At 42.0% G+C, this 11,852-nt stretch overlaps 1 long non-coding RNA gene across 1 annotated transcript; it reads right to left on the bottom strand.

The window, feature by feature from the left end:
• Window positions 1-9,973: 9,973 nt before the first annotated feature.
• On the bottom strand, window positions 9,974-11,616 carry LOC120555044. The gene is made up of 2 exons (XR_005638626.1): window positions 11,587-11,616; window positions 9,974-10,139 (listed from the first exon to the last, which is right to left on the bottom strand). It is a non-coding gene; the product is annotated as an uncharacterized LOC120555044 (long non-coding RNA).
• Between the last annotated feature and the right edge of the window lie 236 nt (window positions 11,617-11,852).

Below are 11,852 nucleotides of genomic sequence, written 5' to 3'. Positions count from 1 at the left end.
CGCTCAAACCGCAACTTTAATGGAGGTAAGAGCCAGGCCGAACAGCAGACCTATAACAACAACACCTACCAGAGAAGGGGCTGGAACAATGGTGGTCAGCAGGACCGCCGAACGCAAAATTATGCCCCGCGCGGAGGGACCACTCAACGGGGCTGGCAGCGGCCCCAGCAGCAGCCGCAGCGGAGCGGCCAGGACCAGCAGCGGGGCGGCCAGACCCTTATTGATTCGATCAAACCAGCAGACACAAACCCTACAACAGAGAACATTATTATGGGTAATGCAAAAATCTGGGAACATGAAACTTTAGCAACACTGGAAGACCATTATAAGGACAATATAGATAACAACCTCCAGATCCTGCAGCAACTACAGGCAGGCAACTGGAAAAAGAACTTTGAAATAGCAGCTGCTTGGTCACGCAGCCACTATGGCAAAAAATTGTCCCAGGAACTTCTAGATACAGTGTATGCTAGAGTAGAGGCTACTGTTCAAACCTGCCCTTTGGTGCAACCTCAGGAGGCCCAACAGACCCAGACTGTACCTGAGACGGTGGTGGGAGCACGACCTTTGGCCCCACAAGGAACTGAGGGGCCAACTCCACCACGGGACCCAGAGCCTCCAGCTCCCACTCCTCCTCCTCCTCCCACAGGCACACCCTCCTCCAGCCCAGGCAGCAAGCAGGCCAAAAGGTCAGCCTGCGAGGAGAAGACACCTTAGCTCTGCCATCACAGAGTTTTTGAAAATGGCAGCTCCTGCCCCCACACCCAACCCACAACCTGGAGTCCCACGGATTGTCACACAGTGGCAGGCTTTGAGGACGGACCCAGCACAGCGGGCACCAGAGACCCACCCAGCTCCCCAGACGGCTACTCATAGCACACAAACAGCTGAGGAGACAGAGGCACAGCAGCAGCAGCAGCAACAGGTAGAGGAGGCTGAATTGATCTCCCTACACGAGGATCCTCTTCCATGTGAGGCCCCTCTAACTCACCCACCCACCTCCCCCTCCCCTCCACCTCCCCCCCACCCTACCCTAGACCTCTCCCCCTCCTCTCCCATTCCCCCCTCCTTCTCCTCCACCTCCTCCCCCCTCTCCCCACACTCACCTGCTGCCCTCTCGCCGGTGATCCAGGTTTTGGACACGCCACTGCAGCAGAGGCCTCCACGCAGGCTCCCACACCTGCAACCAAAAACCACAGAAGGTAACACATCAACTACCCCCCCACACAGTGCTGGCATGAGAACGGGCCTCTCATCCAAACCCACAGTTCAGAGCACTCTCTCATTTGCACCCCTGGCCACTTCATCCCCTCCTGCTCCAACCAGCCCTGAAAACAGGCCTTTCAGGCACGCCCAGACCACTAACAAAGAAACTGTTTGGAAGCTGGAGCCAAGGAAACCATGGGTTTTCCTCGGCGATTCGAACTTGGCCAAAATTCCACCTTTTTCCCACAAACACATCCAGGTGGACAGCTACCCAGGGGCCACATTTGCACATGCTGAGAGCATTTTGGCCAAAACACCAGTTTCCATGTCAGTAGAAAGAGCAGTACTTTCCTTTGGCATCAACAGCAGGGCCAAAGATCTGGATGCAGTGACCATCCCACAGCTGGACAGAGCATACAAAATGGCTGAAAAAGCCTTCCCCAAAGCACAGATCTGTGTGGTCCTGCTGGACTTCAGCAGGCAGCTGCCAGCTGCAGAACAAGACAATCTGAGACGTTTAAACATGTACATTGAAGTTAACTATATTTTCATCCCTCAGCTCTCCAGAAGCAGCTTTCATGTGGAGGGTGACCACATTCACTGGACCAAACAAACAGGTGAAAGCATGCTGCAACATTGGGTCCAGTTTTTAAACACCATTTCCCTGTAAGTAGTGGAATTGAAGCAGGGTTAAACACAGTAGTCAATTTATGTGAATCCTTTCAACTGACCGCAGCTCAGAACATGCTGCTTAACAAGGGGTTAACTTTTATTCCCTCCCTCCACAGGTCTAGCCACAAGTGTTTAAAAGATCAGACTAAACTTGACCTGCAAAATTATCATAGGAAATTAAAGCTATCTGTGTATTATGATAACAAACCTGAGTCCACACATCTTCCTTTCATTCCCAAGTCCACTTGGGTTCCTTCTACCACTCAGCTCCCCCCTGAGGTCACAAATTTGACACAATTGGACAATGAACATTTTCAAAAAAACTACAGAATAGGCTTGACCAAGTCCAACCTTAGTAAGTTTGAAACTGAAGCACCCTGTCAGTTGAGTGGAAACCGGAATATTGTGATCAAACCTGCAGATAAGGGGAGCGCTGTGGTCCTCATGGACAGGAAGGATTATCTGTGGGAGGGTCATAGACAGCTTAACGACCAAAATTATTATACCAAACTAGATAGGCCTATTTATAAAGATACCATACCATTAGTAAATAAAATCCTCTTATCATTATATAATAAGAAATTCATCAACCACAAACAAATGACTTACCTCCAGGGAAATAAAGAGCCCAGAAAACGCAGGTTCTACCTTTTGCCCAAAATCCACAAAAAAAGAGAGTCTTGGAGCCTCCCTTACTGCATTCCCCCGGGACGCCCAATTGTCTCTGATTGTGAGAGTGAGACCTACCGCACGGCGGAACTCATAGATTATTATTTAAATCCTCTCTCAATATTACACCAAAGTTACATTAACCCTCATGCCCTCCTTAAAAAAACTTACTCTCGACACCTTCGAGGCAAAAATGTCCACGCACACAAAAACTTATTAAATCATCATATATCAATATTTTTTTCTGCTTTTTTTTCATAAATCACTTAAACAACTTCTAACCTAATCAAAACTACCAAACATTCAATCATTTTCAGGATTTTAACCCTTTAAATGCCAGTTTATGTATTTGAAGTATTTCATTTTTTATTACAAAAAACACAAAAAATGATTTTTTTTTCCATATAATGAATAATATCTAGATGGGGCTTTGGTGGTGATTAGAGGCTTGGATATGTCAAAGATAAGTAACTAAATTAATTTGATTGCATTAGTATTTTTTACATAGTTCCAGATACTCCCTTTGGACACCTTCGAGGCAAAAATGTACATGTCCAAAAAACTGATATTAAATCATCATATATAAATTTTTCTTTCTGCTTTTTTTTCATAAATCACTTAAACAACTTGTAAATTGCTCAGAACTACCAAAAATTTAATAATTTTCTGGATTTTAACCCTTTAAACCAGTTTTAAATCTTTGAACTAACAATTACTTATGAAAAACCCAACAAAACATTAATTATTTTCCATAAAATAAATCATAGGGGAATGGGGCTTTGGTGGGGATTAGAGGCTTGGATATGTCAAAGATAAGCAACAAAACTGATTTGATTGCATTAGTATTTTTTATGTAATTCCAGATACTCCCTTTGGACACCTTCGAGGCAAAAATGGCCCCATTGACTTCCATTATAACCACATGTTTTGATCTCACTGCCTTTACAGTATAAAACCATGCATTCTGTAATGTCAGCATTTCATTTGGAAGAAAACTAGTCATATTTAACATTTTTACAGTATTTCACCAGATTCAACCATTTTGCCCTTGTAGGCCGATGCATGAAATTATAGTTATATTATGGAGCTGTGTGTGTGTGTGTGTGCGTATGTGTGTGTGTGTGTTTGTGTGTGTGTGTGTGTGTGTGTGTGAGAGTTTGCGTAAACCTGTAAGCAAGCAATGATCACTTTAGTGCTGAAAAAAGGCATCTTTTGAAGGATGCATTTCATGTGTCTTTGAAGACGTGCTTGAATAAAAACATTGTCTCCTGCATGTGCTGTAAACTGGCGCTTATCATTTCAAATGGTTTGTGGGACATGGTGGCCCTGAAGACTGGTCTCCCACTATGGAAATCCCACAGGCTCCGGGTGGATTCCCCTTTGGACCGGTACACACCAGCCAAGTGTGAAGTCCCATGTATGTTTGACTCTCTTGAGCATCCACATCACTCCATCCTGAGATTGAACACCTCCCGTTAGGTTTGTCATTTCCTGAATCAGCTGGATCAAGTCAAGAGTGAAGAAAAGGTCGAAAGAGGATGCCACATCATGGATTCTTGATATGGCATATCTCGTGGGCTCTGACATCATGCCGGTCGATGCTTGAATGTTGCGCGCTCAGCATTAGATGGAGACCAGACTTGCCAATTCTTCACTGTCCATTCAATGTTAGGATGGACAGGATCTTCAGTGTCCTCTCCACTTTCAGAGGAAGGTTAGAGGCACTCACAGAGTTGGAGGACACCAGTGACCATTTTGTCAGACTCCAGAAACTTGTGTCATCTTCAGATGAGTCCTGCAGTTGGCTGGAAGATTAATGCCTTCCTTCTTGCTTCTCGCGTTTTTCTCCTTCTCTATAGCCAGGTGCATAAACACACTAATTGTTGTTTTTTTTTACAACAAATGCAGGAAACAATGTTTTTATTCAAGCACGCTCTTCTCAAAGACACATGAAATGCATCCTTCAAAAGAAGCCCTTTTTTCACCCAGATTTACACAAACTCTCTCTCAACACAGACACGCATGCACGCCACACACACACACACACACACACACAACCACACACACACACAAACACACACACACACATGGCTCCATAATATAACTGGCTAAGAGGCGTAGTTTTTCACCACTAAAATTATCATTGTTTGTTTACAGATTTACACAAACTCTCTCTCACACACAGACATGCATACATACATGCATGCACACACACACACAAATGCATCACACACACACACACACGCATACATACACAACACACACACACGCATACATACACGCAAACACACACACACACACCCAACCCACAAACACACACACACAGACACAAACAAAAATATACATATATATACACACACACAACACACACACAATACATACACACACACCACGCACTACACCGCACACCACATACCACACACACACACACACACACACACACACACACACACAGCTCCATAATATAACTATAATTTCATGCATCGGCCTACAAGGGCAAAATGGTTGAATCTGGTGAAATACCTGTAAAATGTCAAATATGACTAGTTTTCTTCCAAATGAAATGCTGACATTACAGAACGCTGGTTTTATACTGTAGAGGCAGTGAGATCAAAACATGTGGTTATAATGGAAGTCAATGGGCCCATTTTTGCCTTGAAAGGTGTCCAGAGGGAGTATCTGGAATTACATAAAAATACTAATGCAATCAAATCAGTTTTGTTGCTTATCTTTGACATATCCAAGCCTCTAATCACCACCAAAGCCCCATCTACATATTATTCATTATATGGGAAAAAAATCATTTTTGTGTTTTTTTTATAAAAAATGACATACTTCAAATACATAAACTGGCATTTAAAGGGTTAAAATCCTGAAAATGATTGAATGTTTGGTGGTTTTGATTAGGTAAGAAGTTGTTTAAGTGATTCATGAAAAAAAAAAAAAAAAAATATTATATATAATGAAAAATTTTAATAATAGTTTTTTGAACAGTTTTGCCTCGAAGGTGTCCAGAGGGTACAAAATGAATCATTTAACCCTCATGCCCTCTTCGGTCATTTTTGTACATTTTTCTCAAGTTTTTTTTTTCATTTCGTGATCATTTTTGCTGTGTTACTTCTTATGGCATGAAATTTTGTAGGAATCCTTCTTTTCAGTCAAATTTTTTAAATCCAGTGTTTTTTACTCTTACATGTCTTTTATACTTAAATGATTCATTTTGTACCCTCTGGACACCTTCGAGGCAAAAATGTCCACGCACACAAAAACTGTTATTAAATCATCATATATATAAAAAAAACACAAAAAATGATTTTTTTCCCATATAATGAATAATATGTAGATGGGGCTTTGGTGGTGATTAGAGGCTTGGATATGTCAAAGATAAGCAACAAAACTGATTTGATTGCATTAGTATTTTTTATGTAATTCCAGATACTCCCTCTGGACACCTTCGAGGCAAAAATGGCCCCATTGACTTCCATTATAACCACATGTTTTGATCTCACTGCCTTTACAGTATAAAACCATGCATTCTGTAATGTCAGCATTTCATTTGGAAGAAAACTAGTCATATTTGACATTTTTACAGTATTTCACCAGATTCAACCATTTTGCCCTTGTAGGCCGATGCATGAAATTATAGTTATATTATGGAGCTGTGTGTGTGTGTGTGTGTGTGTGTATATGTGTGTGTGTAGGTGTGTCTGTGTGTGTGTGTGTGTGCATATGTATATTTGTGTGTGTCTGTGGGTGTGTGGGTGGGTGTGTGTGTGTGTGTGGGTTGGGTGTGTGTGTGTGTGTGTGTGTGTGTGTGTGTGTGTGTGTGTGTGTATGTGGTGCGTGTATGTATGTGTGTTGTGTGTGTATGTATGTGTGTGTGTGTGTGTGTGTATAAAGTATTAGATGTTTGTTTGTGAAAGAGAGTTTTTTTTTGTGTGTTTTTTATAAAGATATATTTTAAAGAGAGTTGTGTAAATCTGTAAACAAACAATGATAATTTTAGTGGTGAAAAAAGCACACCTTACTTTAGCCAGTTATATTATGGAGCGGCGTGTGTGTGTGTGTGTGTGTGTGTGTGTGTGTGTGTGTGTGTGTGTGTGTGTGTGTGTGTGTGTGTGTGTGTGTGTGCATGCATGCATGTCTGTGTGTGAGAGAGAGTTTGTGTAAATCTGGGTGAAAAAAGGGCTTCTTTTGAAGGATGCATTTCATGTGTCTTTGAAGACGTGCTTGACTAAAAACATTGTTTCCTGCATTTGTTGTAAACAAAAACAACTATTAGTGTGTTTATGCACCTGGCTCTAGAGAAGGAGAAAGACCTGGAGCAAAGAGAAGGAGCCTTTATCTTCCAGCCAACTGCAGGACTCATCTGAAGGTGACACAAGTTTCTGGAGTTTGACAAAATGGTCACTGTGTCCTCCAACTCTGTGAGTGCCTCTAACCCTTCCTCTGAAAGTGGAGAGGACACTGAAGATCCTCTCCATCCTAACATTGAATGGACAGTGAAGAATTGGCAAGTCTGGTCTCCATCTAATACTGAGACGCTGCGCAACATTCAAGCACCGACCGGCATGATGCCAGAACCCACGAGATATGCCATATCAAGAATCCATGATGTGGCATCCTCTTTCGACCTTTTCTTCACTCTTGACTTGATCCAGCTGATTCAGGAAATGACAAACCTACACGGGAGGTGTTCAATCTCAGGATGGAGTGATGTGGATGCTCAAGAGATTTTAACATACATGGGACTTCACACTTGGCTGGTGTGTACCGGTCCAAAGGGAATCCACCCGGAGCCTGTGGGATGTCCATAGTGGGAGACCAGTCTTCAGGGCTACCATGTCCCACAAACCATTTGAAATGATAAGCGCCAGTTTACAGCAAATGCAGGAGACAATGATTTTATTCAAGCACGTCTTCAAAGACACATGAAATGCATCCTTCAAAAGATGCCTTTTTTCAGCCCTAAAGTGATCATTGCTTGCTTACAGGTTTACGCAAACTCTCACACACACACATACACATATACACACACACACACACACACACACACACATACACACACACACACACACACAAACACACACACACAAACACACACACACACACACACACACACAGCTCCATAATATAACTATAATTTCATGCATCGGCCTACAAGGGCAAAATGGTTGAATCTGGTGAAATACTGTAAAAATGTCAAATATGACTAGTTTTCTTCCAAATGAAATGCTGACATTACAGAATGCATGGTTTTATACTGTAAAGGCAGTGAGATCAAAACATGTGGTTATAATGGAAGTCAATGGGGCCATTTTTGCCTCGAAGGTGTCCAAAGGGAGTATCTGGAATTACATGAAAAATACTAATGCAATCAAATCAGTTTTGTTGCTTATCTTTGACATATCCAAGCCTCTAATCCCCACCAAAGCCCCATTCCCCTATGATTTATTTTATGGAAAATAATTAATGTTTTGTTGGGTTTTTCATAAATAATTGTTACTTCAAAGATTTAAAACTGGCATTTAAAGGGTTAAAATCCAGAAAATTATTAAATTGTTGGTAGTTTTGAGCAATTTACAAGTTGTTTAAGTGATTTATGAAAAAAAAGCAGAAATAATATTGATATATGATGATTTAATATCAGTTTTTTGGACATGTACATTTTTGCCTCGAAGGTGTCCAAAGGGAGTATCTGGAACTATGTAAAAAATACTAATGCAATCAAATTAATTTTGTTGCTTATCTTTGACATATCCAAGCCTCTAATCACCACCAAAGCCCCATCTAGATATTATTCATTATATGGAAAAAAATCATTTTTGTGTTTTTTTGTAATAAAAATGAAATACTTCAAATACATAAACTGGCATTTAAAGGGTTAAAATCCTGAAAATGATTGAATGTTTGGTAGTTTTGATTAGGTTAGAAGTTGTTTAAGTGATTTATGAAAAAAAAGCAGAAAAAAATATTGATATATGATGATTTAATAACAGTTTTTGTGTGCGTGGACATTTTTGCCTCGAAGGTGTCGAGAGTAAGTTTTTTTTAAGGAGGGCATGAAGGTTAAGTATAAAAGACATGTAAGAGTAAACAACACTGGATTTAAAATATTTGACTGAATAGAAGGATTCCTACAAAATTTCATGCCATAAGAAGTAACACAGCAAAAATGATCACGAAATGAAAAAAAAAACTTGAGAAAAATGACCGAAGAGGGCATGAGGGTTAAGGACACGTTTCATTTTGTGGAAATTATTAAAAATATCATAGTCCCACCATCAGCCATTCTCTTTTCCCTCGACGTCACGGCGCTGTACACCAACATACAGACCTCAGAAGGATTGTTGGCTGTCAGAAATATTTTCCAAAAGTACCCCAACAGTAAGAGACCGGAAAAGGAGCTCCTCCAACTCCTAGAAATTAATTTAACTAGAAATGACTTCGAATTCGACGAGCAATTTTTTCTGCAGACCAGGGGGACAGCGATGGGGAAACGTTTCGCTCCCGCTTATGCTAATATTTTTATGGCCGAATGGGAAGAGAAAGCATTAGCGGCTTGCGACAAAAAAACACTTTATTATTTCCGTTTTTTGGATGACATATGGGGCATATGGGAATATTCGATGGAGGATTTCGAACAGTTTATGCTTACCTTAAACGGGCAGAGGGAGTCCATCAAATTAACTTCAACCATTAATCAGGACTCAATTGACTTCCTGGACACGACGACCTTCAAAGGGGATGACTTCTCCTCAACACACAGACTGGATGTCAAAGTTTTTTTCAAAAAGACAGACACGCATGCGCTGTTGTTCAGGTCCAGTCACCACCCACGTCATACCTTTGCTGGTCTGGTAAAATCCCAATTATTGAGGTTCAAAAGAATCTGCACCAGAACATCAGATTTTAAAGCAGCAACAAAAATTCTATTCTCCGCATTGGCCACTAGGGGCTACTCCCGCACCATGTTAAGACAGGCTTTGAGGACTTTCACTCAGCCTAAACCAATCTGTCTGGACCCACTCCTGCCCATTATTGTAACATATTCTGCACAAAATGTGAAATTGGTCAAAAAATTAAAAAATAATTTTATTTCCTCTGGAGGTAACAACGTTTTTCTGAAGGACCACAGGCTCATTGCAGCCTTCAGAAAAAAAAAAAATTTGAGGGATATTTTGGTTAAGGCCAAACTCAGACCTTTACAAGCCCACAGGACTAGGGCACAGGGGGATTTTTATAGGAAGTACAAAACTGTACAGAATCAAAGCTCCAAAGAGGTTTTCTTAACTCAAAATAACACAACTGTACATCACAAAAATATTATTTATTTAATTAGATGCTCACAATGTTCCAAGCAATATGTGGGGGAATCAGGGAACTCTTTATTGACCAGATTTACCCAGCACAGGTATAATATCAATAAACAAAAAAATCTACACATCCCCTTAGTCCAGCATTTTGTGGACCACGGCTGGACCAACCTCAGGGCCACCATCCTGGAGTCCAACCCAGCATGGTCGGTCCAGCAACGTAGGAGAATAGAGAGGTCTTGGATCCAAAAGCTGGGCACACACCTGTCCAACGGCCTAAATGAGAGATAGGATAGTGGGGAATTAGTCTAAAGTCCATGGTTCGTGCTTCAATCCTGCTGCCTTACGGCAGCAGGTATTTCATTTTTTTCATTCATAAAACTGAAGTTAGGGGGGGCTGACGGGGTTGACTCAATGAGAACAGCAGCACTGTTATTATGGTCCAACCAGGTTTCAGTTAAAAACATAAAATCAAGATTGTGCTTAATAATAAAATCATTGATTAAAAATGATTTTCCCGCCAAAGACCTAACGTTTAGTAGTGCTAGTGTTAGTGTGTTTTCATTTTTTGGGACAGACAGTGGCTGACGAGGAATGGATGCTAAGTTTGCAAAGTTTGCAGTTACGTGCTTATTCACCATTTTTTTCGATTACCTATCACAACATAAATTGTGGAAGAATCTAATACGTAGGGCCCAGGCTTGTCTTGGAAAGAGTCATGAGTGCTACTAGGCATGCAGCTGGACCCGGCCCATATCAGTTAATGCTTGCTGCATTTTGCACACAAGCATCCTTATCAGTTTGGGGAGAAGGAGTTAATTGCCGTCCTTGAGGGGGCAGAGGTGCCTGGCATTTTACCATGGGAGAAGGAAGGGGGGCATACTTGGTTCCAGCATTTACCAGCTGCTTCATCTGGTCAGTGAACTCCAACATGGGGATGGGGGAAAGAGGGGAGAGCGATGTATCCTTAAAGAGGTCCTCAAAGCTGTCGTGGTTGTCCAAGGGGTTTGAGGAGTGTTGGACGGGTGAGATGGGGGGTTGAGGTTTCTCATCTCCGCTCTTTAGTCTCCCATGGTCAAATCTTTGCTCAGGTGGGGGCTGTAGTGGATCACTGCCGCACTTTGTTGTCTTCCTCTTGTTTTGGTTCATCTTGTCTCGTGTCCTTGGCAAAGGGAGCAGATGTGTGGCGCAGAAAGTAAAGTAGGCTAGAGGTGAACAGCTTTACTCCTGGCTTGTTAAGGAAGAGTCCATCTGCTTTAAAAAGATGTCTGCAGCCCCAGAAAATGTTAAAATTGTCAATGAACTGCAGAGAATGGTTGGTACATGCATTTGAAAGCCATCTGTTCAGTGCCAGCAGTCTGCTGAATCTCTCAGCTGCTCTTCTGACTGGCGGTATAGGGCCACTGATAAACACCTTTGCATTTAGGGAGCTGACTGCGTTCAGCAGATTCATAAAGTCACGATTCAGCACTTCAGACTCTTGCTTTACAACATCATTTGACCCTATATGCAGTATAATGTTCTTCACAGTTGGGTGTGCTGCTATGATATCCTGGATTCTTTGGGCCAAGTCAGACACCATGTCTTTGGGAAAACAGAGTATTTTGGTGTTTTTACTGCTTTTTATATCTTTCACAGCAGAGTCACCCACAATCAGAGTTTGGGGCCCAGTTGTTAGCTTTCCCTGTAGCTTTTTACTTTTAGAATTGCTCTCAGTCCTTACCCTGCTGTGTGACGATGAGACGTAATCCAGATCATGTCCAGGGTCCTGCAGCAGAGGAGCAAATCTGTTCTCCACCTTCACACTCAATTGTTGGGGAGGCATTTTGTTAGTGGTTTTCCCTTTTGCAGTTGTCCACAGCTGTGTCCTACTAAGTACAGGGGTTGAAGAGGCACTCTGCCTGGGTGGTAATGCAGGCCAGCCGGTCGTATCACAAATCTCAGGGCGCTGTGCCCTGCCCGTTAGTCGTCCTCCCATTTCCCAGGAAA

The sequence above is a fragment of the Perca fluviatilis genome, unplaced genomic scaffold (genome assembly GCF_010015445.1).
Source record: "Perca fluviatilis unplaced genomic scaffold, GENO_Pfluv_1.0 PFLUV_unplaced_scaf_125, whole genome shotgun sequence".
Classification (NCBI taxonomy): Eukaryota; Metazoa; Chordata; class Actinopteri; order Perciformes; family Percidae; genus Perca; species Perca fluviatilis.
The sequence above is the reverse complement of the archived record's forward strand: the minus strand, read 5'-3'. Positions and strand labels throughout refer to the sequence as shown.